The 12,646-nt window shown below is 37.4% G+C and overlaps 1 protein-coding gene across 4 annotated transcripts in view; it reads right to left on the bottom strand.

Moving 5' to 3' along the window:
- Nucleotides 1–12,646, bottom strand: part of tnrc6c2 (trinucleotide repeat containing adaptor 6C2) — a 145,687-nt gene that overhangs the window by 63,331 nt on the left and 69,710 nt on the right. The window lies entirely within an intron of this gene.

Below are 12,646 nucleotides of genomic sequence, written 5' to 3'. Positions count from 1 at the left end.
CTTGGCAGAGGTCCAGAGTTAGAAGATAGGAAATCGCAGTGGTCCATGTTGAAATTACCCTGGTGCATTTTGTGGAGGGGGACACTGAACGGCTTTATAAATATCCCACACCCTTTGTGTGCCGGAATTTTCCAAAGCCGATTCATCCAGCTGTTCATAAAACATAACCATCTGCTCCAGAAATTTGTGCTAATACAGTCCCAGCTAGGAATTATGTAAAGATACTGTGATCTTTATTTCTGATCAATTTATTATTAATGGCAAGAACAATTAATACTCTATTCTTTGGCACAGATAAAAAAAAAAATTCAGATTTTATTTACTCAACCTTACTTTAAATGTAAAAATATATTGTCTGTAATGTGGTTGGACAAATTGAAAATACTCAATAACATATTTGATATTTGTCATTTTAAAGGTTTGCTCTTAAATGGTTTTGATTTTTTTTTAACCCATACAGAAACCATCATTACAAGTTTTTCACTAAATGGATACAAGGACAAATCATAATTAAAGCTGCAAGCAGCATTTATCGGGGTTCAAGCAGTTAAGGCCTTTAAGGCCTTGAAGCACAAAAGCATCAAAAGTTATTAAGTTTTATTTAGCAAGCATGTAATCACTGACATCATAGATGGAAAAGACCATTTACAGCCAATACAGGCAGTTTACCATGGGAAATATATGGTTTTAAAGCTTTTTAACAGTTATAGTGACACCTGTGGTCCGATCTCCATAAAATTGTTTACTGTGACCTCATATTGAACTCATACACATGTGTACTGAGTTTGGTGAAGATATCTCATTTACTTCTTGAGTTAAAGCCATTTTAGTAAAATAGGCTCCTCCCACAACAATTTACCACATTCTAGTATTATTTACTATGATTCTAGCATGATTTACATAGTTTACCATGATTTTATCTTAGTTTACCTTGATTTACCATATTCTAGCATGATTTACCATGATATACTACATTCTAGTATGATTTACCATTGTTTACTTTGATTCTAGCATGGTTTACCATAGTTTATCATGATTTATCATAGTTTACCATGATTTACCCTGTTCTAGCATGACTTACCATGATATACCACATTCTAACATGATTTACCATAGTTTATCATGATTTATCATGGTTTACCATGATTTACCCTGTTCTAGCATAGTTTACCATGATTTACCATGTTCTAGCATGATTTACCATGTTCTAGCATGATTTACCATGATATACCACGTTCTAGAATGATTTGCCAGGATTCTAGCATGATTTACCTTGATACACCACATTCTAGTATTATTTACTATGATTTACCATGTTTCTAGTGTGATTTACCATGATTTACCACTTTAACTAGCAATTATGTGAAGTGTCAGAGCAAATGAAGTGATAAACACAGACAAAATATGATTGTGTTATAAGAGTTATTGTTATATAAGTGATTTTTGGCTTTATTGGCTCACTTTCACTTTAAACTTCATGATTTTCACGAGTTTTCTGCACTAAAGCAAACCAGTTTTTCCATGTTAACTCAATAATGCATGCTTACACACACACACACACACACACACACACAAATAAACATAAACACTCAAATACAATTTTTTTATGTTTTGGGATATGTTATTGAGAAAATATATTTATTGGTCTATAGGAATTCCTTTGTGATATAATAATATAAAAAAGAAAAGAAAAAAAAAAAGAAAAAAAGATTGCTTTTTAAAGCATTTGTTTGTTTCCCAATACTGAAAACTAATGAAAAGGTCATGTGTAATCCTGCTGCTCCCTCTAGTGGACAGTGGTATTACAGCTTCCATCTTACAGTTGAAGTGATTGAATGAATTAATGAATGGGAATTTGGTTTTTCACTAATATCTCGGGAACCAGAAGGCGAAAAATTCTGAAACTCAGAGCATAGATAGTGCTTGAGGAGCCCTGTTGAATGAGACCATCAAGGTGTTTTTGGGCGATTGGGGCCGGGAGTTAAGACCATTCAAAGGCATATATTTTGGGGCTTTTATCTCTGGAATGCCCGGGGCAAATTACACCACATTTGAATCGAAGCTAGCCAAGGACGGGCCCTTTCCAACGAGCTCTCACACAAGGTTCAGGGTTGTCTGGGTCGGGAGTTACGGCCGTTCAAAATCGGGGGTCCCGCGGACTAGCGATCCGCGGGGGGGGGGTGCGCTCCCGAGGCCCGCGACGACACGTTTCGATCAAGAGCCCGGAGAGGTCCTTGCCATCAAAATTTGAGCGCGCAGCGACTTTCCGTTTTCGAGTTATGAATGAATTTGCATTCGGGGGCGTGGCTTAAATGCCGTTTTACTTTCGTTTTCCATTTCTCAGTGTGTGTGACACAATTGTCAATAGTAATAGGCTACTCCAATAGATGAGTTTTGACAAAACGTGATTGTAAATGTTAAAATAATGATTTTATAAAGTCTAAATATGAATTATATAACAAAATTAGGGAGTAGTATAATGAAATGACAGCAGGGGGCAGTAAAATACCACTTATTGGCTTAATATGCCATGTTATATCATTTTCACCTTTTTAACTGTTATAGAGGCAAATTTTGTCCGATCTGTCTGAAATTTTTCATGCTTATTAAGAGTCATATCATGTTCTGACTTGTTTTTAATAATATCTGAAGGCTTTCGGGGACATTGGTCAAGGCTACATTTTGATGTGACCCTATTATAGCCATCCAAATGAAGAAGTTCAACTTTTTCTGATAATTATTGATCTAGAGAGTCCAGAGAATTGTACCGCACTGGTTTTGAACATTATTATATGAAAATTATATGATCATAGATGGAAAAGACCATTCACAGCCAATACAGGCAATTTACCATAGATATATGGTTTTCAAAGCTTTTTGACAGTTATAGCGCCACCTATAGTCCAATCTCCATGAAATTTTGGACGCCTGTTTAGAATGTTATGACACATATGCTCACCAATTTTCGTGAAGTTCTGAGTTTTCGTTTAGGATTTATAGGCTTTTTAGTGTATTTTGCCACTCCCCTTTTCTTTATGACCCAATTATAGCCATGCGAAAAATGCAAAAGTTCAACTTTATTTGATAATTATTGATCTAGAGAGTCCATAGAATTGTCCTAGACTGGTCTGGTTCCGATCAGGCGAAAAACCTAGGAATAGTTCGCAAAAGTAGGTTTTTAACATATTTGCAAATAATTAATGAACGGTTTGATTGACAGCAATGGTTCTTGAGGCAAAGTTGTTCAACATGAGCAGATCTATCAAATGATATGCATATTGTGTGGATATTTGTAACACCACGTGATTACAGATCCGTAAAACTCGTTAGCGCCAACTAGTGGCCGATTTCTTTCAAAATTCTTACAGACCTTTAGGGCCATGAGATGAACATGCCCATCAGGTTTCGTTCCGATCGGCCTCCGTTTACCTTGTCTAATAGGTGCTCAACTTCATTGGCCAATGGCGGCCATGTTTTTTGAGATACACCAATATCCTCATAGACATACATGGCACCTTGGACCAAGACACTGCATACCAATTGTCAAGTCAATCGGACTAACGGTCAGGTGGTTATAGCCCTTTTCATGTTTTTTTCATGTTATAGCGCCACCTAGTGTTCAATCGTCGCGATTTTTATACTGTGACCCCAGATTGAACCAACACACATGTGTACCGAGTTTGGTGAAGCTATCTCATTTACTTTTTGAGTTATAGCCATTTTAGTAAAATAGACTCCTCCCACAACGTTTGTTTTGCGCCCCCTAGCGACCATGAATCGAAATTCTAACTTTTTTCGATAATTATTGATCTTCAGACTCCAGAGAAAATTTCTGCACTGGTTTGGTTCCGATCGGATGAAAAACCACGGACTAGTTCGCAAAAGTAGGTTTTTGACAAAATTCAAAATGGCGGAAAATCTGTCATGACGCAAATGAAATCGGATATATACGTTTTGTTCGTCAGGCGTCCATCTTTCCAATGATATAAGACACTTGAGTTTACGACATACGGTCTAGGAGTTATGAGCAGTTTTGCGCTTTTGGTCGCTATAGCGCCACCTATGGGCCAATCGGGGTCATAATCTCTGAACCTCTCCTCGATTTTTGTACTACCATCTGGCAAAGTTTCAATGCTCTAGCCCTTACGGTTTGGGCTGCACGATGCGTTTTACGGCAGAAAAATAATAATAATTAAAGCTGCAAGCAGCATTTATCGGGGTTCAAGCAGTTAAGGCCTTTAAGGCATTTAAGCACAAAAGCATCAAAAGTTATTAAGATTTATTTAGCAAGCATGTAACCACTGACATAATAGATGGAAAAGACCATTTACAGCCAATACAGGCAGTTTACCATGGGATATATATGGTTTTAAAGCTTTTTAACAGTTATAGCGCCACCTATGGTCCGATCTCCATAAAATTGTTTACTGTGACCTCAAATTGAACCCATACACATGTGTACTGAGTTTGGTGAAGATATCTCATTTACTTCTTGAGTTATAGCCATTTGAGTAAAATAGGCTCCTCCCACAACGATTTGCCACATTCTAGAATTATTTAATATGATTCTAGCATGATTTACTATCATATACCATGTTCCAGAATGATTTATTAGGATTCTAGCATGATTTACCTTGATACACCTCATTTCAGTATTATTTACTATGATTTACAATGTTTCTAGCATGATTAACCACATTACTAGCAATTATGTCAAGTGTCAGTGCAAATGAGGTGATGAACACTGACAAAATATTATTGTGTTATAATAGTTAGTTATATACGTGATTTTTAGTGTGTGTCCAAGTATGAATGCAAAAGCACATGTAAAATATTTCATTATTAAGTAGAATGGCCAGCAGAGGGCACTAGAAGACCACTTATTGGCTCACTTTCACTTTAAACCAGTTTTCTGCACTAAAGCAAACCAGTTTTTCCATGTTAACTCAATGCATGCTTACACACACACACACACACACACACACACACACACACACACACACAGCATAGTTAACCATGGTTTACCATGATATACCACGTTCTAGTATTATTTACCAGGAGATAAACGACAATCTAGTATTATTTACTTTGATTTACCATGTTTCTAGCCTGATTTATCACATTACTAGCAATTATTTGAAGTGTCAGTGCAAATAAAGTGATTAACACTGACAAAATATGATTGTGTTATAATAGTTATTGCTATATAAGTGATTTTTTTAGTGTGTATTCAAGTATGAATGCAAGCACATGTTGAAATATTTCATTAATAAGTAGAATGGCCAGCAGAGGGCAGTAGAAGACCACTTATTGGCTCACTTTCACTTTAAACCAGTTTTCTGCACTAAAGCAAACCAGTTTATCCATGTTAACTCAATGCATGCTTACACACACACACACACACACACACACACACACACACACACACACACACACACACACACACACACACAGCATAGTTAACCATGATTTACCACATTACTAGCAATTATTTGAAGTGTCAGTGCAAATAAAGTGATTAACACTGACAAAATATGATTGTGTTATAATAGTTATTGCTATATAAGTGATTTTTAGTGTGTATTCAAGTTTAAATGCAAGCACATGTGGAAAAATTTAATTAATAAGTAGAATGGCCAGCAGAGGGCAGTAGAAGACCACTTATTGGCTCACTTTCACTTTAAACCTCATGATTTTGACCAGTTTTCTGCACTAAAGCAAACCAGTGTTTCCATGTTAACTCAATAATGCATACTTGCTACATATGCTACACACAATAATGCTACACACACACACACACACACACAAATGTTTCAGTGATATTGGTGTCACATTCACCTTCATCACATTCACCTTCTGTCTTCATCACATTCACCATCTGTCGTCATCACCTGCACCTGCTCCTCATCACCCTCCTCATCATCACCTGCTCCTCATCATCATAACCGTCACCTGTTGTCCTTGTCTTGATCTGTGTATTTAAGTTCCCCTCTCATCCATTATCATTGTCGGTTATTGTTTGTGCACTAGCACTCTGTTATGTTTGTTTTCATGTTGGAAAATAAAACCTTTGTTATATTTGTACCCCACACACACACACACACACACACACACACACACACACACACACACCATCATTTATCATGATTTACCATGGCTGATACCAATACCAATATGAGAAAATGACTATTTTAAACAGCAGGGGGCAGTAAAATACCACTTATTGGCTTAACATGCCATTAATTCATATCATTTTCACCTTTTTAACTGTTATAGAGGCAAATTTTGTCCGATCTGTCTGAAAATTTTCATGCTTGTTCAGGGTGATATTTCACATGTTCTGACTTGTTTTTAAGAAGGTCTGAGCATTGATTAAAGAGATATAGGCTTTCGGGGACACTTGGTAAAGGCCAGATTTTGAAGTGAACCTATTATAGCTATCCAAATGAAGTAGTTCAACTTTTTCTGACAATTATTGATCTAGTGAGTCCAGAGAATTGTATTGCACTAGTTTTGAACATTATGATATGAAAATTATATGATCAGAGATGGAAAAGACCATTTACAGCCAATACAGGCAGTTTACCATAGGAAATATATGATTTTAAAGCTTTTTAACAGTTATAGCGCCACCTATCGTCCGATCTCCATAGAATTTTTCATGCTTGTTAATGATGTTATGTCACATATGCTGACCAATTTTTGTGAAGTTCTGAGTTTTTATTTAGGATTTATAGGCTTTTTAATGTATTTTGACACGCCCATTTTATAAATTACCCTATTACAGCCATCCAAATGCAAAAGTTCAACTTTTTTTTGATAATTATTGATCTAGAGAGTCCAGAGAATTGTCCTAGACTGGTCTGGTTCCGATCGGGCAAAAAACCTAGGACTAGTTCGCAAAAGTAGGTTTTTAACATATTAATGAATAATTAATGAACAGTTTGATTGACAGCAATGGTTCTTGAGGCAAAGTTGTTCAGGATGAGGAGATCTATCAAATGATATGCATATTGTGTGGATATTTGTAACACTACGTGATTACAGAGCCGTAAAACTCGTTAGCGCCAACTAGTGGCCGATTTCTTTCAAAATTCTTACAGACCTTTAGGGCCATGAGCCGAACATGCCCATTGAGTTTCGTTCCGATCGGCCTCCGTTAACCTTGTCTAATAGGTGCTCAAACTTCGTTGGCCGATGGCGGCCATGTTTTTTGAGATACGCCAATGTCCTCATACACATACATGGCACCTTGGACCAAGACACTGCATACCAATTTTCAAGTCAATCGGACTAACGGTCAGGTGGTTATAGCCTGTTTTATGTTTTTTTCATTTTATAGCGCCACCATGAGGCCAATCGTCGCGATTTTTTTACTGTGACCCCAGAGTAAGCTCATACACATGTGTACCAAGTTTGGTGAAGATACCTCATTTACATCGGGAGTTATAGCCATTTTAGTAAAATAGGCCCCTCCCACAACGTACGTTTTGGCGCCCCTTAGCGACCGTGAATCGAAATTTCCACTTTTTTTTCGATAATTATTGATATTCAGTCTCCAGAGAACATTTCTGCACTAGTTTGGTTCCAATCGGGCAAAAAACCAGGGACTAGTTCGCAAAAGTAGATTTTTGACAAAATTCAAAATGGCGGAAAATCTATCATGGCGGAAATGAAATCGGAGATATACGTTTTGTTCGTCAGGCGTCCAGCTTTCCAATGATATAAGACACTTGAGTCTACGACATACGGTCTAGGAGTTATGAGCAGTTTCACGCTTTTGGTTGTTATAGCGCCACCTATGGGCCAATCGGGGTCATAATCTCTGAACCTTTCCTCGATTTTTGTACTACCATCTGTCAAAGTTTCAAAGTTCCAGCTCTTACGGTTTGGGCTGCACGATGCGTTTTACGGCGGAATAATAATAATAATAATAATTAAAGCTGCAAGCAGCATTTATCGGGGTTCAAGCATTTAAGGTGTTTAAGGCATTTAAGCACATAAGCATTTAAGACATTAAGTTTTATTTAGAAAGCTTTTAACCACTGAAATAAACAATACTGCTATGTTAGTTTTTAGCTCAGCTTTTTATGTACTGGTTTATAAATTATAGCTGGATAAACTGAAATGTTACAAATGTACTTATACTCTACATTGGTTTAAATGTTAACTGTCTCATGGGACAACATTTATTTATATTGGAAATTATTCAGATGTGAAACAATTGCAATGTGGTTGTTTAAGACCAATAAACTTTCTCTTGTTTTAAAGTGTGTGGACAGTCATGTATGCAGATGATAAAACATTACATTTACCAGCGACATCAATTAAGTAGTTGTCTACTACTTTGGATGAGGAAAACGTTTTTCCACAACACTGTGTAGCATGTAGTGTGCAACGAGACTTGACGTGCTACACCCAGTTATAGTATTCGGTAGGGCCTAATTAAATCAGAAGCAAGGAACATCTACTGGGGAGGAAATGGTGCAACAGGTGAGCAAATAGTTAACAATTTTGTTCTGATTGAAAGAGAAAATTATATTTATAAGTGAAAAGGTTCTCTTCGTAGTTTGTTTCAGAAAGATGAGATGACAAATAAGAACAATAGATAGTTAGTAAATGAAAAGACATCACTGACTCATTTGTTTTAGGATGAATGGTTCAACAGCCTAAGCTGTTCGAGAAGCTTCGAGAAGTTCTGCAGTTTTAATAAAATTTGTGAAGAAAAACCCAAAACCAACTGCGTCTGTTTCTTTCACCTTGACCCAAATAACTTAAAATAAAAAATTATACATTCTTTTAGGGTTGTCTTGCAATATTGCAGTATCGCGCAACTGACAAGCCAACCGCAGCAACTGCGATATTAGCATGTTTACGTTTTTCTTATTTTTTTCTTTTTTCCCTGCTTGTTTTGAACTTCGTGTGTATTGAATCTTAAATAAGTTAATAATGATAACAAGAATGTTTATCATGGTGATTTGTAACAGACTTGAAACAGACAGTTCTTGAATCAGACAGTGAATGAGAGAGATCGACTGAGCGAGTGCGATTATCTGCATCTGTCTTTGAGGTCAAGCCATATATATATTCATTAAAAAGGTTGCAGTGTCCAAGGAAAGCGAAATATTGTATCGCCCTTTTAACGTTTAAGGGTATTTACCATCAGAGGTGGGTAGTAATGAAGTAAATTTACTTCATTACATTTACTTGAGTATTTTTTTGGTAAAATTTTAGTTTTAAGAGTAGATTTAAATGTGGGTACTTTTACTTCGAGTACATTTCTATTGTAAAAAACTGTACTTTTTAGGGCTGAATGATTAATTGCATTTGCGATAATAATATCGCGATGTGATAAAAGGCGATTTTTTAACCGCAAAAGCAGCGAGCAAGTAAAGCAGTCTGCACTGCGGATAAAGCATCAACTTGGCACACTACGCATATAGACCTTTATGTGATATTGTGTTATAGATTCTCTCCAACGATTCTCTATCTATTCAGATCATTTCAGAATCGAGTCTGAGCTTAGTTTTAAACACAGATACGTGATGATGCTGCGTGTGCTTTATAAACAACCATATTCTGCTTGCTTATAATTCCTCTGTCTGACACACACACACACACACACACACACACACACACAAAGAAGGGCGTAGATTTGGTTTGAACATTGGGGAGGTTGAAGTTTGGGTCTGCATATTTTTCATGTGATCATGGTAGAAATATTGGGGGGGTTGTAATGCATAGATTTAAATATTGGGGGGGGGGGGGATTATCTCCCCCCAACCCCCCCACAAACTACGCCCCTGCACACACACACACACACACACACACACACACACACACACACACACACAACACCACTCAAACCTTCCAAAAAATAATCATTCATAAAGTTCGGAAAAGTTGAAGCGAATTACAAGGATATTCGCGGACTGCATTGCACAAGATGCGCTATGATACGCGTGCTTTGCTTGATGTTACTCTTGTAGTGTGCGGTGTCGCTTGCCGGTATTTTCCTTACAAATGCTCTACGAAGACATCATGTGTCTTTTGGAATGCAGTTGGCTTATATATTAAAAATATGAAAATCAAAGACAGAAGCTGCTTTTAATTTTAAATACTCACGCGCTTTGCGAAGAGTGCTTGAGCATATGCGGCTGTGAGCGACTCCGTCTAACGTGGTTAAATGTATTTGCATCTCAAAATGCTTTTATGACAAAGTAGTCGGGTCACTGTTCTTTTCACACTGCATGACTATCTAGGCCAGGATTCAGTCGCTGCTGTGTTCAAACTGCACGATGGATCGGCGACAGAAGGTTTCACACTGCATGACTTTACAATAGGAAGAATCGCCGACAGCTCTGTCTGGCACGCAAACTACGTTTCACAATCAAAGACACGCGAGATGTGACAAGGAAACAACGTGAGATCACGCGTGCAAGACCGGAGCTCTCGCAAGACTGAAATTGTTATTAAAAAGGATAGCCTGCAAGAATATTGAGATCCAACTTGTCTGTGCGCTGATTTGCAGCAAAAAGGAGAAAAATAAAGAGTTTATGCAGGAGGAAATGGTTAGGAAGACGAGGGGAGCAAGGACTGTGTTCTGCAAAGAGAGTGGGTAAATAAATCATTTTGCAGTGTGCTGCTGTTGCTGCTGGTCAAGCAAATGTTTGTGCTTTGTTTCTGTTTGATATAATTGTAAATATATCTATTAAAATACTTATATTCTGGTCTATAACTCCTCCCCGAACTCCCCGCTGCTTTGTATCTTGCTCTCTCATTGGCTGTCGGTCATCGCCAATGTAGTTTTCAGTCAGAACACTTTTCACACAGCAGATTTTGAATCGCCGACAGGTCCAGATATTTAGCATGCCAAATATCTCACGGGTGTCGGCGATTTTCTCAGATTGCGTCTTTGCTCATTCAAACTGCGTGATTGTCACTCGCGTGAACGAGCACCGATTTGCCTGTGATTTCGGGCATTTGTCTGCGATTTCTCAAAACCTGTCGGCGAGCCAAAATCGGGGCTAAAATCGTGCAGTCTGAACTCGGCATAAGTTATTTTAACACAGTAATAACAGCAAGTTATTTTAACAGGATAAAATAAGATGTGGTTTGTGTGTTATTTTAACACACAAACCACATCTTATATTTCAAAAGAGATGAAAAAGTTCAGACAGCCTACTCTTAAATTCTGAAAGCACTCTTTGTTTATTGATTGTAATGTTTTTAATGTTTCTTTGTTATTTGCTATATGTTTTGAAGCTTTATTAGTTAAACTTCTTAACATATAATTGTATTAAAAAAAAATTTAATGTGTAAATATCTCATTTTGTTTTGAAGTTTAGATACTTCTATCTATGAGAGCACAAAAATGAGCCATGGGAGACAATGATTGGATTTTTTTTTTTTTTTTTCAGTTCCAATCATAATTTTGACATTTGGGTGTTATTGTTTAGCTATTGACCTATGTTTTCAAATTTCCTGTGGTGTTTTTGTCACGATCGGACTAATGGTTTCGAAGATAATTGCAAGTTTTTAAAGTGCTAAATGACAATGATACATAAACTATAAGGCGAAACCTGGCATGTTTGGTATCGTTGGACTCAGGAAGGATTCAGGATTTCAAGGGACTAATGGTTGTATGCGTTTATAGCCATTTTCATGACATTTTCCCTGTTATAGCGCCACCAAGTGGCCAATTGTCGCGATTTTTAATCAAATGACCTAAGATTGAGCTAATGAAAATGTGTCCCGAGTTTAGCAAAAATATCTCTTTCCGTTTACAAGTTATAATTGTTTTAGTAAAAGTGGCTGTGGTGCCTTCAAACATTTTGGTTCCCCTTAGTGACCGGGAATTTAAATTAAGATTTTTTTTTGATGATTATTGATAGTCACTGTCCAGAGAATATTTCTGCAGTGGTTTGGTTCCAATCAGGCTAAAAACCTAGGAGTAGTTCGCAAAAGTAGGTTTTTCAAAAAACCTCAATTTACTCGAAATTGGCGCCTGAAGGGCGAGCAAATCGGAGATAGCCATTTTGTCCGCCTTGAGCCAAGGATTCCAACGATGTAAGACACTTGAGCCTGGGACAAAGGGTCTAAGAGTTATGAGCAATTTTGAACTTTTGGTTGCTGTAGCGCCACCTATGGGCCAATCGGGGTCATACTCTGATAGGTTGTCCCCAAATTGAGGCCTACCATCTGGCCAGGTTTCAAGACTCTAGGCCTTACGGTTTGGCCTGCACGATGCGTTTTACGAATCCTTACAATTACAATAGGGTTTCAGCATTTCATGCTTGAACCCCTAATAAGAATGGAAGCTTTTTGCCATTTATAGCGTCACCTAGGGTCCGATCTGCATGAAACTCGGCATGCTTCCTCATCATGTTATGACACATATGCTCATCAATTTTTGTGAAGTTCTGAGTTTTCATTTGGGATTTATAGGCTTTTTAGTGTATTTTGCCCCGCCCCTTTTCTAAATGACCCTGTTACAGCCACCCAAATGCCAAAGTTCAACTTTTTTTCGATAATTATTGATCTAGAGAGTCCAGAGAATTGTCCTAGACTGGTTTGGTTCCGATCGGGCGAAAAACCAGGGACTAGTTCGCAAAAGTAGGTTTTGGACAAAATTCGACATAGCAGA

The sequence above is a fragment of the Squalius cephalus genome (assembly GCF_949319135.1).
Source record: "Squalius cephalus genome assembly, chromosome: 10".
Classification (NCBI taxonomy): domain Eukaryota; kingdom Metazoa; phylum Chordata; class Actinopteri; order Cypriniformes; family Leuciscidae; genus Squalius; species Squalius cephalus.
This window is presented reverse-complemented; position numbering and strand designations above follow the sequence as displayed.